Source organism: Felis catus, chromosome A1 (genome assembly GCF_018350175.1).
Source record: "Felis catus isolate Fca126 chromosome A1, F.catus_Fca126_mat1.0, whole genome shotgun sequence".
NCBI lineage: Eukaryota > Metazoa > Chordata > Mammalia > Carnivora > Felidae > Felis > Felis catus.
In genome coordinates, this window is record NC_058368.1 from 100443297 (window position 1) to 100460340 (window position 17044).

General features: G+C 43.6%; 1 protein-coding gene and 1 long non-coding RNA gene across 11 annotated transcripts in view; both read left to right on the forward strand.

Moving 5' to 3' along the window:
* Positions 1–17044, forward strand: part of SNCAIP (synuclein alpha interacting protein) — a 159385-nt gene that overhangs the window by 98952 nt on the left and 43389 nt on the right. The gene's annotated exons all lie outside the window — the stretch shown is intronic.
* On the forward strand, positions 6343–12266 carry LOC109500007. Its single transcript, XR_002157641.2, has 2 exons — positions 6343–10329; positions 11249–12266. It is a non-coding gene; the product is annotated as an uncharacterized LOC109500007 (long non-coding RNA).

A 17044-nucleotide genomic window follows, 5' to 3' on the forward strand; every position in this document is an offset into this window, starting at 1 on the left:
CCAAACCTCTCCTCGCTTAGAATACACTCCACCTGATCAAGGCTCTTTTGAAAACCATTTTTGCACAAACAAGTCCTTGACCAGGTGTTCTCGGACCCATTTGTCCTTTTTATTTATTCATTCAGCAAATAATTGAATACTTTTTGTCATTGACACTCAGGACATGGGAACAAGTAAGATGTAGACAAGGCCCCCGTTCTCACAATGTTTACATTCCGGGGAGTGGCAAGAAGGCAAGCAAACGAATTAATACCAGATCATTTCACACAGTGGGAAGAGGGGATGAAGCAATGTGATAGAGTAACTTGTAGGAGTTGGAGGAGGGCACTTGGTGGGGCAGGGGAGAGGGGAGGGTCTGGGAGTGTTAATAAAAGACCCGGCCAGAGGTAACCAGTGCAGATTGTTGAAGGCAGAGGAGCTATATAGCGAAGTCCCTATGCCAGGAATGAGCCTCGCATGTATGAGGAAGAAAAAGAAAACCAGAGTAGCTGCAGCAGGGTGATCGAAATGAAGATGAGGTCTGGGCGATGGTCAGAGTCAGACTCTGTAGGGCTCTATCGATTGATCACGTATGTGGACTTCGGCTTTATGCTAAGTGCTACGGAAAGCACCACCAGAAGGATTTCAGTTTTTTTAAAATCTTGTGACCTGGAAAGAAGCCTCGGTGTGTAGAATTCTAACTCTCAACAGAAGGAACCCAAAACCTATCTGGTCTGCTAGACCGCGCAAGTGAACATGCAGGTAATACAGTAAATGAGTAAAATGTGGACAGTTGATGAATATGGATAAAAGGCACACAGGTGTTCTTTGTACTGATTCTTTTTAACTTTCATAAATGTATTTACAAATGAGAAAAATTAATGGCTTACAAATAAAAAGTTTTTTAAAAGGCAAAAAACCAAAATCATGTGGTCCAAAGCCCATTGTCGGGGATCCTCATTATCCTTCCTGCTCATTCGAATGACAGAGAGCTCACGGTCCCATGAGGCTACCCATCCATAAAGGCTCATTGTTTACTTTCAGCCCAAATAAGCATCCCTGAAATTCCATCCCTCAGTCCTGGTTCTTGTTTTGGATCCATGGAGAAGGGCCACCCCTCCTGGACAAGGTGCCAAGGGTTTAGAGATGGCAGGCCCTCCGGGTCTTGTCTTCTCCAGGTTGAAGTTTCCCTCCAGAGTTTTAAGCGTGTCCTGCTCATTCTTGTTGTCTCGTGGATGACTGCAAATTACCAGCACCCTCCTTTAAATTGGAGCACCCTGAGGTGGCTCCACGTGTGGTCTGATGAGAGCCCGTCAGCCCCACGGTCAGCCTGCCAAGACTAACCACCCAACTCCCCTGCCTTCCCAAGTGAGCTGCAGAGACAACACACATGCCTGTCCTTTCTGCCTTTTCCTCTCAAGGAGCCGGAACATCAGAAGAGCCTGCTGGTGGCCTTGGAAGCCCTTCCATGAGACATACAGCCTAGAGCTCACCACCACCCCCCCCCCCTTCATCCCTAGACCCTGGGGCAGCCCCATGGTGGGCATTGAGAAAGGCAAATGGCAGAGTGTTGTCAGAGGCTTGGGGCGGCGTCCCACTCACTTCCACTAGCTCTCTGATGGGCGTGACCATGTCCTAGAGGTGCCCTTCTGTTAGCCGAGGGCTTCGATTCCTGTTGAAATCTACACTTTCCTCTGCCAGGAATAATATTTCAAACTATCTTCCATCAGTTACACTGCACTGTGACTGAGCTTCAGATTTTTGCAAGAAAAGAAGTTTTGAAAAGCCGTGTGAAGGTACTGGCGGTCCCACAACAAGGTCAGAGGGAGGTGAAGTACTAGAAATTGCACCCTTCAGGACAGACTTGGCCTCTCTTTGGAGCTCCTTGGTGCTGTTGAGAGATCCAAGTTATTTCTTAGGTGTTCAGTGTCCCAGGTTCTCCATAAGCAGCTTATTTGTCCTCAGGATAATTCTCTGAGGGAAGACCATTATTATGCCCAATTTAATGGTGAGGAAACTGAGGCTCGTAGAGCATAAATAATTTTCCCAAAATTCTGGAGCTGGCAGGTGCCTTTGAAACCAGCTCTGACTCCAGAGCCCTATGGAGTTGAGTCAACTGAGCAGGAATTTTCATCCCAGGAGCCATGGGTGGCTACTGGTGTGAAACAAGGATTAGCAGCAAGGAAGTTATGTGTGAAAACTTGCACCTGGGAAATGAAGTTATTGGTGAAACATTTGCACGTATCCTCTGCTTAATCCCTGCTGCTCATGAAGGAAAAGAGGACAGCACAAGGCAGTGAGTGTTAACTCTGCTGTATGGTTTTCTCCAGATGATGAGTAATGTATGTCGACATATGGTGTTCAAATCAGACATACTCAGTTTCATTGACTTGGAGTTTTCTTTAACTGATTGGACATTCAAATGCACACAGGTTTCAATTCACGGTGCTTTCAGTGTCTTGTGATTCTTTCCAAATACGCATGTGCTAAGCCCATTGGATAATTTTCTCATGAAAGAAGGCAGATAAATATTAATGCTGCTCTGCATCTGAGAACTGAGAATGCACCGAGGAGAGAAAACCCAGTTATGTAACAGTAATAAATGGCTCTGGGATGTGTTTGACAACAGACTCTGAGAGAAAGTAAAATTTTTTTATTGTTTTATTTTTGAGAGAGACAGACGGAGTGTAAGCGGGGGAGGGGCAGACAGAGAGAGAGAGAGAGAGAGAGAGAGAGTGAGAGAGAGAGAGACAGAATCTGAAGCAGGCTTCAGGCTCTGAGCTGTCAGCACAGAGCCCGACGTGGGGCTCGAACTCACAAACCGCGAGATCGTGACCTGAGCTGAAGTCTGGACGCTCAACCGACTGAGTCATCCAAGCGCCCCAATTCTGAAAGAATTTTAAACCCTACATAACATGGACTACAATTTACATTACAGGGAGCAAAGGAAAGCCTTTCTTTTTAAACTTCAAATCTGGTAGATACTTGGTAAAAGGCACTGTGGTGGTATATTTAAACGCATTGCACATTTGCTATAGTTTTAGCCTCTCTGAGAGCAGATTTTGTGACAAATGCCGTACCTTAGAAAATTATTTGGTTCTCATGACACCTGGGTGGCTCAGTAGGTTGAACATCCAACTCTTTATTCTGGCTCAGGTCATGATCCCAGGGTCCTGGGCTTGAGCCCTGCATTGGGCTCCACACTGAGCATGGAGCCTCTTACCATTCTCTCTCTCCCTCCCCATCTGCCCCTCCCCTCAGCGTGTGCTCTCTTTCTCTCTCTATCTAAAATTAAAAAAAAAAAAAGGTGGGGGGAACGCCTGGGTGGCTTAGTCGATTAAGCGTCTGACTTCTGCCTAGGTCACTATCTCACGATTCGTGAGTTCGAACCCTGCATCTGGCTCTGTGCTGACAGCTCAGAGCCTGGAGCCCGCTTCGGATTCTGTGTCTCCCTCTCTGTCTGCCCCTCCCCTGCTCATGCTCTGTCTCTCTCTGTCTCTCAAAAATAAATAAATATTAAAAAAAACAAATAAATAAAATAAGAAAATATGTGGTTTTTAAAGATTTTCAAGGATTTCAGCCAGCAGCAAAAAGAGTAAGTTGACATGAAATTTATCCCCCTGACCCTTCTGTAATGTAGCTGATGGTGCTAAATATATAACCCCTCTATCTTCAATTTATTAAGGTTTAATGCTAAAAGCTTGTAAGTGAAGGTTGGTGGGGCAGTTTAAATTGGAAGGCCTGCTGATGACCGTATCTCATATGATATAATGCAAAATGGACTCCACAGAAGAGAGAAACACATTTTCTAAGACCTCAGTTAAGAAAACGAACACTTCAATATGGCAAAGAATCTAACAACTATGACAAAAATCTCAGTTATCTAACCACAGTAAAAATGTGCAAACAATAAAACATCTAGATGAGAATGTTAGTCAAGTGAAACAATGATTTTTATTTTTCTTTACCAAAACTACACTTATAAAGGTGATATAATCCATTATGAAAAATGGAAGATAGGGGGGTGCCTGAGTGGCTCAGTTGGTTGAGCGTCCAACCCTTGATTTCAGCTCAAGGCATAATCCCAGGGTCTTGGGATCAAGCCCCAGGTCGGGCTCTGTGCTGATAGTGCAGGCCTGTTTGGGATTCTCTCTCCCCCTCTGCCCCTCCCCCCAGCTGTGCTTGCTTTCTCTCTCTTTCTCTAAAAAGATAAAAAAAAAAAAAAAAGTGGAAGGTAAAAACTACAACTAATCCTGCCACCAAAACAAAATGTCACTCTACATTTGTTTCTAGCCTTTCTTTTCCTGAGGCCTTGTTTTTGTACGGTTGTAATCATAATGCAGGGAAATTTTTAGCTGCTGCTTTTTCCTCCTGCTACAGAATGGGCACGGCCATCGTTCTGAATAAAGCCCGAAACTTACCCATGAAAGTAGACCTGCCTCCCCATCCAGAGGGAGAGACCACCTCTGCCTTTAATCTGTTAACACTTAGCTTATGTTTCTGAGAGGAAGGGTGTAAGTCAGCGCGGGGAAAGATAGGAGCAGGGGGATGATGGAAAAGTTCAAAGTAAACCTCTGGTCATGTTGCAAATAACGAGTCGGGGCTAGAAGGAGCAGAGCTTAAATACATCACACACTTGCCCCGTCCTCTCTTTCCATGAACGTTTCTTATGTTTGCTTAGCCAGAGCTACAAATACCACAGCTCCCTAATTTTCTACATTTGACTAGCATTGTAGAATTAAGAAATGAGACCGAGGCGCCTGGGTGGCTCAGTCAGTTAAGCGTCCGACTCTTGATTTCGGCTCAGGTCATGATCTCATGGTTCATGCTTTCGAGCCCCGTGTCAGCCCAGAGCCTGCTTGGGATCCTGCCTCTTCCTCTCACTCTCTGCCCCTCTCCCATTTGTGGGACTCTCTCTCTGAAAATAAATAAACTTAAAAAAGAAGAAAAGAAAGAAAGACAATGTTAAATGGAAGGAAAACTTCGGGGAAGGGGTCTCCTCTCTCGTATTTTGGTTTATTTTTTATTGAACTCTAAGAAACGTATCCCCCACCCACTACATTGATAAAGAAATCTTGGTAGAAGTGAGTTCACGGAAGTCTGTGGGAAGGAAGGATGAAACTTTGGAAGCAGGGAGATAAGCATCCTTTAGGCGGGAAGGGAAAGAAGAAACTAAGAGATAAGGAAGAAGCGATACAGAAGCCTCCAGAGTGCCTTGTACCTTGTGCGGCCTCCACAGTTCCATCCTGTCATAAGGGAGAGTGAGCGGTTTCCCTGTCCCGTCTTCCCAATCCAAGGCACAAGTGTGAGCATGTGCAATGGGGTTGGGGAGGGGTGTGGAGAATACCACTTTCAGGGCTTCATGGCACCTCGGAGAGCTGCCTACTTCTTGCCGAAAACATCCTTTTTGTCTCCCGAAACTAAACATGCTCCGTCTTGCCATTTAAAATGAGCCCTTTGGGGGTTTCTACGTGGCTCAGTCGGTTGAGAGTCCAACTTCAGCTCAGGTCATGATCTCATGGTTTGTGGGTTTGAGCCCCGCAGTGGGCTTTGTGCTGACAGCTCAGAGTCTGCTTTGGATTCTCTGTCTCCCTCTCTGTCTGCCCCTCCCCTGCTCGCGCTCTCTCTCAAAAATAAATAAACATTAAAAATTTTTAGGGGCACCTAGGCAGTTCACTGGGTTAAGCGTTCGACTTCAGTTCAGTTCAGGATCTCATGGTTCATGAGGTTGAGCCCCATGTCGGGCTCTGTGTTGCCAGCTCAGAGCCTGAAGCCTGCGTCAGATTCTGGGTCTCTCTGTCTCTCTCTGCCCCTCCCCCGCTTGTGCTCTGTCAAGCTGTCTCTCTCTCAAAAAATGAATAAGCATTTTTAAAATGTATATATTTTTAATTTTAAATGAGCCTTCTTTATTCACATACCTCCTTTGTGCTGACTCTTCCCCTAAAAAAAAAAAAAAAAGGTCATAAAAGAAACTCAAGTCATAGACACAGAATCCTAGAGTCTCATAGTTGAAGGGTCCTCAGAGGAGTCAAGTGTCACCTGCAAAAGTCCAACCCTTCTGGGGCATCTCACAGTGTGGCCCAGGGCCAGGACCAGCGCCCATCGGCATGACCTACAAGCTTGATAGAAAGGCAGGCTCTCGGACCTTACCTCAGACTCTTGAATCAGGATCTGCATTTTTAAAAAATGTTTACTTATTTATTTATTTATTTATTTTGAGAGCACGAGATAGAGCAGAGAATGGGCAGAGAGAGAGGAAGAGAGAAAGAGAATCCCAAGGAGGTTCTGTGCTGTGAGCACAGAGCCCGACGCGGGGCTCGAACCCAGTAGTGGTGAGATCATGACCTGAGACGAAGTCCCACAAGAAGTGAGGTCATGACCTGAACCACCCAGGCACCCCTAAAAATTTTTTTTTAATATATAATTTTGAGAAATTCTTAAAATACACATAAGGGTTGTTTTTCTCCCCATTGTTGACCATAGTGCTTGTGAAGTGCATGGCAAACTGCGCCAGAAGACAGAACGCAGTAGCCCTGCCGTTCATTTACCCCGGGAAGAGCAACAGTGTGTGCTTTGCTTAGTTTCGCTCCACCTGTCTGTTCCGAGGGCCATGAACTAAAACCTGTGGCCCAGGTGGGAGCTCTTGAGAACAGACCCCCGCCCCCCCCCAACCAGGCGGGCTGTGGAGAGAAAGAGTATGCTGCAGGCCAGCACTGGGCCTTCCTCCCATTTCCCCTACCCCCTCCAGACCTTAAACAGTGTCCTTTTCAAAATGGGGCCCGATTTCACAGACTCCCCGCTTGGCTTCTCAGGGAAGATAGAATCCATTCCACTTTTAGCCAGAAAACAGTAGGGAATACCCTTATGCCCTGAAGACATAACCCCTTCTCTTTCTCTTTTTGGATCTAAAGCTATATTTCTAAGGTAAGTACCTAGCTCCATTTTTAGAAATAAAATAATCGGGCATTTGGGGAGTCATCAGTTGGGGCTGGGAAGTAGGGGGTAGCGAGCGTACGGATTTTCCAGCCACCACCCCTCCTCCATCTGCCTCCTCTTTCTCTGGAAAGAAAGCTCGCAGGAACCTGGTGTTCTTTGTCTTTGACTATAGATCAGCACTGTAAAACATCGCCACCTTCAGTTAAAACTGGTGTGTGTCTGCACTTTGCAAAACCACACTGAGCTTCCTAACACTTTCCAGATACCACCCAGAGTAAGCTCTCCCTGGTTTCAGTGCTTCTTTGCTGGGTGAGCCTCTCCACTGCCTCCTGAAAATGCATGTCTCTCTCTCCAATTCAGCACAGGAAGGGAGGGAAAGAAAGAAAGGAGCCTGGAAGACGGACCTGGAGTGAATGCAAGACTTAATGCACTCACGAGGTTTTGCTAATGGCAAAGTGAAGGTCAGCATACTTTTTACATGACAGAATAACTCTGAAACCATGTACTTTCTTCAGACCCACCAACTCCTGTTCTGAAACATAAACTGTACTTTTGAAGCTCAAAGTTTTAAACTTGTCAAAATATTGAGTGATTTCCTGATAGAACGTGCCTCTTTGGTGAAGCGACTTTCCTACCTAGTGTAGTAAGGGCTTGAGTATTAAATGAGTTTTCACAGAACAAAGGGATGGGTAGAGATAGGGCACAAATTTATAGGAGCAAGTCTTCACAGTCCTGGGAAGAGCTGGAAATAATGAAACATGAAACTGACCCTTTCAAGAGCTACCTGATACCAACAGCCACTTGAAGTCGGAACTTTAGAAGCAAATCAGTGAATCTTTTCCAATAGTATTTTAATGTCTTAATGTGAATAAATCTTTCGTTGATATTTTTATAATAAGGACATGCTCAGTATTTCCCCTTCAGACTCACAATACCCTCAATAAAGGGCTTATGGCATCAATGAAAGCGATGAACAAGCAACTCCATGGGAACATTTCAGAAACATGCATTCCTCACACGTGTGCCCCCCAATGTAAATGGCCCTACACACTTCTCCAAATCCAGAGTTAATGCCACCCTTGTTCTGGATCAGGTTACAGTCTAGTCTCCGAGGATGGTGTGGGGAGGAGTACCCAGCAAGATTGTCCACCCTCAAGATTCCAGACCCCATCTTCCTCTCGTTGTGAGATGGCATAAGTCACCTGTCACCCCTCCTTACAGAGTGTCAGGTGTTGGCAATAAGCAGGCCCACAGCAGACTTCAGTTTACTGTGGGTTAAGGGAACTCTTGACTCTAATATTGACACCTCCAGTCTTTCAAAATGTCCCTCCCTTAAGTGTAAAAATAGAAGGAAGTGGAATGTTGGAGAACTTAGCAGCTATGTCCGTGAAGGTCCTCAGGCTTCCGGTAGCTATAGATGTAAAGCACACTGTTAGGCACATTTTATGGCACTTATGAGTAAAGCTGACCATTGTGTTTTTCATGGAAGATAGAATTTATTTAACTTTTAACAGTGAATAATAGGGGAACACTATTTCATCCTGAGCATTTCTTTCTCCTCTTGATGTCCAAAGCCAATTTTCTAAGATAGACACATAACTCCATATTTAGAAGAAAAATAAATGGGCAGCTGGGGAGCCAGCATTGACGTTCAGCCTTGAAAATTGAATCCACTGTTGCAATAGCAAACTGTACATTATCTTCCTAAGAAAATACTAATTTATCAGTCCCAAGGGCCAAAGAGTTGTTCTGTGTCAGCAATCAGCTTAGCCTCATAATTATAAATTTGTAAGGATCTGTTGAAAGACACGGATCCAGAAGAATTATAGTGTTTCATAGTGAGTCACTTAGAATAGAGAGCCCTGTTATTTGTAGACATTCCATATAGTCACAGAAATTTAGAGATGGATCCGGTCTTAGCAATCATATAGTCTAACCCTTTTATTTTACACATGAAGAAATCAGGCCTTGGAACTTATTGTAGGAAATATATAAAAAGATATCCATATGCCGCACATCTTCTAAATGTCTATCTTCAATACATCACTAACACCGCCTTTGGGATGTTCATCATGGTGTTCCCAAAATATGGCGAGATGGACTCATTGCTACAAGACTCTGATTTATATACTATACTTTGCACCTTTGGTCTGGCATATTCCTTTCTTCCTTTTCTCCCTCCCCCCTCCATTTATTCATTCATTCACTAAGAGAGAGGCCCCTGAGCCCTATTATCTGTGAGATGCTGTGCTAGACAGATGGCCAGTTATAAACACAAGGAAGCTCATGAGCAATCTGTGCCTTAGAGGAACTTGTCGAGACAGACGGTGAGACTGATGAATGGGTGAGTAGTTGCAAAAGAGCTTCATAAATACCCAACTCTAGGCGTGGGCAAGTGTATCTCAGGGTGTTGAGAAGCAAGGGGCAAGAGTTTCCTGTGAGAGTCTGAGGAAGTGCACCGTGGACGTAAGCCTTGAGGGGAATCTTGTCAGAGGAGCCTTGTCTCAGGCAGAGAAAGCAGTGAGGGCTTTGCTGGAGAGGGGGAACTTGCCCGAAGGCAGGAGCACTGAAGGAGGAACATGGTGTATCCAGAAACAGGGAGTTTAGCAATGACAGTGCAGGAGGAATTGTGTGATGTGGGAAGATGAGTGTTTAGATGAGACGATAAATTAGAAAATAAACACAGAGGCACCTGGGTGGCTTAGCTGGATGACTTCAGCTCATGAAGTCATGATCTCAGGGTTCGTGAGTTCAAGCCCCACATCAGGCTCTCTGTTGTCAGCACAGAGCCCACTTCAGATCCTCTGTCCCCATCCCTCTCTGTGCCTCCCCTGCTCATGGTCTCTCTCTCTCTCTCTCAAAAATAAACATTAAAAAAATAAAATAAATATAGGCATACCTCCTTTTATTGTGCTTCCTTTTTATTGAGCTTGTCAAATATTTTGTTGTGTTTTTCAAGTTGAAGGTCTGTGGTGGTGCTGTGTCGAGCACGTCTCTCTGGGCCATTTTTCCAACAGCGTTTGTTCGATTCATATCCATGTCACATTTTGGTAATTCTCACAGTTTTTCAGTTTTTTTCATTCTTATTATGTTCGTTATGTTATCTATCATCAGTGATCTTTGATGTTACTCTTGCGTTTGTTTTTGGAGCGCCACACTCCATGGCCGTAGCAGATGGTAAAGCTAACTGATAAATGTGGTGAGTGTTCTGACTGGTGCACCGACCAGCCATTTTCCCATCTCTCTCCCTGTCCTTGGGCCTCCCTATTCCCTGAGACATTCCAGTTTCAGAATTTGGCCAATTAAGAATACTACAAGGACCTCAAAGTGTTCACATGAAAGGAAGAGTTGCATGTCTCCACTTCAAATCAAAGCTAGAAATGATTATGACTTCACTCATCTGTGGAATTTAAGGTACAAAACAGATGAACAAAAGGGGAGGGAAGCAAAAATAATATGAAAACAGGGAGGGGGACAAAATGATAAGAGACACTTAAATACAGAGAACAAACTGAGGACTGGTGGGGTGGGGGTAGGGGGCAGGGAAAATGGGTGATGGGCTTTAAGGAAGACACTTGTTGGGATGAGCACTGGTGTTATACTCAGGGAATGAATCACTGGGATCTATTCCTGAAGTCATTATTGCACTAGATGCTAACTAACTTGGATGTAAATAAAAAATAAAAAAGCTAGAAATGATTAAGTTTGTTGGGAGAGGCATGATCAAAAGCCAGGATAGGCTAAAAGCTAGGCCTCTTGCTGCACCAAAAGGCAGTCAGTCATGAAGGCAAGTACAAATTGTTGAAGGAAATATAAAGTGCTTCTCCAGTGAACACACGAAAGATTCGAAAGCAACACAGCCTTATTGCTGATATGGAGAGAGTTTTAATGGTCCCTTCAGAACATCTCCTTAAGCCAAAGCCTCATCCGGAGCAAGGCTCTAACTCTCTTCAATATGTGAGGGCCAGGAGAGGTGAGGAAATTGCAGAAGAAAAGTTTGAAGCTGGCAGACATTGGTGCATGAAGTTTAAGGTAAGAAGCTTTCTGTCCCATAGAAGTGCAAGGGGGGACGGCACATGCTTAGATAGAGGCTGTAACAAGTTATCCAGAAGATCTAGCTGGGATCATTCATGAAGGCGGCTACACTAAGCAACAGATTTTCAGTGTAGATGAAACAGCCCTCTAGGGGAAGAAGAGGTCATCTAGGACTTTTCATAGCTAAAAAGAAGTCAGTGCCTGGCTTGAAGGGACAGGTGACTCTTTTATTAGGGGCTAACATAGCTGGTAACTTTAAGTTGAAGCCACTGCTCATTTGCCATTCTGAAAACCCTAGGGCTCTTAAGAATTCTGCTACATCTACCCACCTTGTGCTCTGCAAATGAAACAACACAACCTGAATAACAGCACATCTGTTTACAGAATGAGTTGCTGAATATTATAAGCCCACTGCTGAGACCTACTGCTCAGAAAAAAAGATTTCTTTGAAAATATGACTGCTCGTGGACAATGCACCTGGTCACCTAAGAGCTCTGATGGAGGAGTACAATGACCTGAATGTTGCTTTCTTGCCTGCTAATACAACATTCCTTCTGCGGCCGGTGGATCAAGGAGTCATTTCAACTTTCAAGTCTTGTTATTGAAAAAATATATTTTGTAAGGCAATAGCTGTGATAGATAGTGATTCTTTTGATGGCTCTGCGCAACGTAAATTGAAAACCTTCTGGAAAGGATTCACCAGCCTCGACGCCATTAAGAACATATGTGGTTCATGGGAGCCGGTCAAAATATCAACATTAACAGGAGTCTGAAGACATTGATTTCCACCCTCATGGACGACTGTCAGGGTTTCTAGACTTCAGTGGACGAAGTCACCGCAGATATGGTGGAAACAGCAAGAGAATTAGCATTAGAAGTGGAGCCTAAAGATGGGACTAAATTGCTGCAAATCTCACGATAAAACTTGAATGGATGGAGGAGCAGAGAAAGTGGTTTCTTGAGATTGAATGTACTCCTGGGGAAGATGCCGTGAAGATTATTCAGTTACAACAAAGGAACTAGAACATGACTTGCGCTTAGTTGATCAAACAGTGGTAGGCTTTGAGAGGATTGTGTCCAATTGTGAGAGAAATTCGGCCGTTCTGCAAATGGTTTCAAACGGCATCACGTGCTACAGAGAAGCCATTAGTGAATCTATCAATGTGACAAACTTCACTGTGGTCTTACTTTAAGAGAGTGCCAGAGCTTCCCCCAGTCTGATCAGTCAACAGCCATCAACATCAAAGCAAGAGCCTCCTCTAGCAAAAAGATGGTAACTGGTGCTTTGCAGCAATAAAGTATTTTTAGTTAAGGTCTATATACTGTTTTTTGGGCATAATGCAGTTACACAATTAATAGACTACAGTATAGTGTGGATGTAACTATTATATGCACTGGGGAACCAAAAGATTCACTTGACTTGCTTTATTGAAATATTCCCTTTATTGTAGTGGTCTGGAACCAAACCCACAAAATCTCTGACGTTATGTCTGCATAAAAACTGCTGCCTCCTATGCTAAGGAATTCAGTTTCCCAAACTTTAGTAATTTAAGTGTTAATTCCACCATATGTGTCATATCCAAAGTTGTCTTATGTTATTTTTGCTCTACCTTTATACTACTCATACTATTATCTATCTTACAGTTTCCTAAAATGCCTTACTTTGAAACACACCTGTTTTCAAAAGAAACTTCACATCAGTATTGTAAATAGAAAACCAGCGTCAGGCACCTGGGTGGCTCAGGTTAAGCGTTAACCAGGTTAACCTCGGTTAAGCGTCTGACTCTTGATTTTAGCTCAGGTCATGATCTCGCAGTTCATGAGATCTAGCCCCACATAGCAAACTGACAGTGCAGAGCCTGCTTGAGATTCTCTCTCCTTTCTCTGCCTGTCCCCCACTCACTCATGTGTGCATGTGCTCTCTCTCTCTCAAAATAAATAAACATTAAAAAAAAAAAAAAGAAAAATCAACGTCAATTGCAATAAATTAAAGGTCATCATTAAAATGAACGTGACAAAAATAAAACGTTCCTGTTAAGTCTTTGCTTGTGAAAGTCTCCGAGCCTGAGACCTGCTGTCTCCTCATTTTTAAGGGAGATGATAAGTTTTGGAGAGGAGTTAAATTCATTGTAGCACCAAACTGAGATTCCTTCAATTAATTAGGAGGGAAAAAGGCAGTTGAATGGCATAAAGCTTCCTTACTTTCCTTTTTAATTTTTAAATGTTTATTTTTGAGAGAGAAAGAGAGCATGAGCAGAGAAGAGCAAAGAGAGAGGGAGACACAGGATCCGAAGCAGGCTTCAGGCTCTGAGCTGTCAGCACAGAGCCCATCGTGGGGCTCGAACCCACAAACCATGAGATCACGACCTGAGCTGAAGTCGGACACTTAACCGACTGAGCCACCCAGACACCCTAAAGCTTCCTTATTTTCTAAGTCAGGAGTATTCATCATGGTTCCTGTGTGCCATTTTAGATACTACAAGGATATGCATATGACATAGGGGGAAATGTCATAGGCAATACAGGGCCATCTGAGGATTTTGAGCTAAGAAGTGACAAAATCACACCTATATGAAGAGGGAAAACTCCGGACTGCAAAGGGAGACCAGAGAAGTAGCTAGAACTTTGCAGTGCAAGGGTCCCAGCGTGGACTAGTCAGTGTAACAGGATGGACAAGAGGGACCAGACTTGAGAGAAATTTGGGATCAGGCCACAGCCAGATTTGGTGCCTGGGAGGATGAGACCCACAGGTCAAGGGAAGTGAAAGGCCAGCGATACTTTGCAGACGGATGGCTTGAGAGACTGCATGAGTGGTCATGTGACCCAGGCCAGGTTTACAAAGACTACGCGGTAGAGTGTGTGTGCCCGATGAGGAGAAAGGGAGGGAGCAAGTAAGGAAGGAGAGGGGTAAGACCTCAGCTTTGGAACATCTACCTGTGACAAGTATGCACCTATCCTAGGCTCACATTAAATGCTTGTGGCAGAAATGGCAACGTGTGGATGGCAGGCAATTGGAGGCCACCTTGCTGGAGCTCAGGGACATCCCCACTGCCAGTTAGATTGGAAGAGATCTATACTGGTCTATAAATCAGCGTCAAAAACATTTGCACTTACCTACCAACCATTTTAGAAAATTGGTGACATAATCAGGTAGACAGGTTTAAGGTGTATTAGACATGTTTACTTTCGTAAGATGTTCAAAATGAATCCATCCAACCAAGAAGTCATTAAGAACCTAGTTCTGTAAAGCAGTTTGCTGATAACTTTGAGCCAGAGATAGAGAAATTAGACACAGACCCTGTTCTCATAGAGCTTGTAAAGATCTAATAAGATAAGAGAAAAAATTTTCAGGGATTTAAAGCTTAACGTACGAAGGCTTTATTCATGATTTCCAGAAAACCTATTTAGCCTCAAAATCTTTCTAGTAACTATAGTTAGTCTGAACTTTATTTCCATGTGTTTTAAGAAACTGATTATGGGGGCGCCTGGGTGGCTCAGTTGGTTAAGCATCCAACTTTGGCTCAGGTCATGATCTCACGGTTTGTGAGTTCAAGCCTGCGTCAGGCTCTGTGCTGACAGCTCAGAGCCTGGAGCCTGCTTTGGATTCTGTGTCTCGCTCTCTCTCTCTCTCTCTGCCCCTCCCCTGCTCATGCTCTGTCTCTCTCTGCCTCAAAAATAAATAAAACATTTAAAAAATTAAAAAAAAAAAGAAATTGATTATGGTGTTGGGGTAGAACAATAGTATAAATGAAATTTGGAGTAGACTTACAGAACTGTAAATTAAAATCTTTTCAATCATAAGTATTCCTTTTTCTTATGTTGTGCTTAAAATGCTCATTTTCCCAGCTTAGGAGAAACAATATAAACTTTTGTTTTATGTATAGAATAAAATTTCCCTTCTTCCTCAGATGAGTATATATAGTAATAAATTAGAGCCGTCTCATGAGAGTCTCTTAAACAATCAGTTTTATGTAACTGGGATTTTTTTTTTTTTTCCTGGTCATCAAGACACAGACTAGAAAGCATAGAGTTCACCCTCTCAGCCTAAAAAAGAGTCATACGTTTAAATAAGAGGAAGGACAACAAGCCTAATGTTGATGCCTCTTCTTCAGTTTCTAGACCCTTCTGTGGAAAGAAGTGTTTTTATAAGACTCAGACAGAATTCATTTCCATAGAGCATTCTTAATGGCTCCTGTCAGTACAAAACAGCTGGGAAACATATGGTATCCATTTCCCTGTATCACTTGGAAAAAATTTCACATGTAAATAAAGCCAACATAAAAGAGTAGCCCTTTGAACCCACGACCTTATACAATACATAAATGTATTGGCACAATGCACTCGTTGTATTGGTCCACTAAGTTATGTGACTTTAAAGGTTTTTATCACATCCTGAGATGCACATTTTCAAGAAGTTTCAAAGGAATCAAGGTAATTGGCAAAATATTAGCAAATACCATGCCTAACAATTAGTATGTATTCCTGAAATGTTAAGGGAGACACACACACACGTGCGCATGCGCACACACGCCACCGTATTTTAAGCTTTTTAGAAAAAATAGTGGATAAAATTAAAGGCATATTTACACATTGTAAATTCTGTGTCTGCTATCTCTCTGCTATTTTAAAGAAGTAACCATGTGTTCTTGAAAGGAAGAGAGAAAAGCCTGGCGGAAGTTTCTGGCAGACAATTTTTCATTGCTTCACATTTTTAGGGAAAAATGGACCTATAAAGGATAGGAAACCTTTTAAATATATAATGGACCGACTGGAATTAGGCTTTGCCTTTGCATATTTACTTTTCATAAATAACTTTAGAAGATCCAACTCTTATTGGTGATTATCACTCCTCTGAGTTTATTAACGGGGCTTTCGTCCCCTGTGATATTAAGCTGTAAATCCCTGAGAAGGATGCGCTTTGGGCACTTCGAAGGAGATTTAATGCGTTGCGCAAAGTGAGATTCAAATTCAAATACTCGCGTTTGTTAATTGTATTCTCTGTGCCAAGTACTGGGTACAGCTTAGAAGCAGAGCCAGCGAAAAAGAAGAGGTGCTGCAGCTTAACAGCATCTAGATACCTCCCTTCCCTCCTGGACCATTCCTCGTTAATACCTGTCCCTTACTGGACAGAATCCAGGCTTGTCGCCACAGCTCATAATGTTCTCTTCTTAGACATTAAAGGTCTCAGAGCCATAATTCCGCTTAGTGCGGACCTTCTGAAAACCTGTGCGAAATTATGGTCTCTTTTGGAGGAAAGAACCATCCACCAAAAATTACATCGCATTCAGGCTCAGAACACTTTCTCTCACCTCCTTAACTTACTTCCAGAACTTCTCTGAATCCTTTTAGATATATCCCAGTAAGAACAAGAATGACCAGCGATCTAAATTTGGGGAGCTTTTAATGACTTCTATGCCACTTTCACCCAAGATTTAGTGGGAGCTGGGGACTGTCATAGAAGTTACAGACCTGAATACACCCCACCTCTTTAATTCTTTGGTTGTGCCCAGTAGCAAAGAACAGACACAAGCCCATGCTTTGGGATTAAATACTTCCCACCAATTGTTCCAGAAGAGGAGAGAGAGAGCTCCTAGTTGGAAGGCATGTCCTGAAACCTCCCCCCTTCCAAGGGGGATGGTGTAAATGTAATGGAAGAGGAGGAGGAGGGGTCCATAAATCAGTGACCTACAAGTTTCCAAGAGCTGGGTCATCGGTCTAGTCAGGGGAGTGTCCCAGAGAGGAGGCAGGATCATCACAATGGAGGAGACTGGTGTCCTGTCACCCTGCACCACGAGAAGGCACGGGGTTGCCTTTCATGAGGCTGACTGGGAGAGATGGTGTTCTTATCTTCAACGTCCAGACACATTGCTTTTTCACTGGATGCTCCATCTCCACCAGACCCTCCCTCAAAGACAAACCATGCACTTTTTATCTGAGCTTCGCAGAGAAATGAGAAGGAAAAAACAACAACCACTAACCTGCACATCTCACTTTCCCTTTGTAACTTCCTCTCCTCCTGGTTCTTCCCAGCTTTGCCAACAATGGAGGGAAGCTTTGAATCTTCCCGCGTGTTCCGTTATAAAGTACAAATACA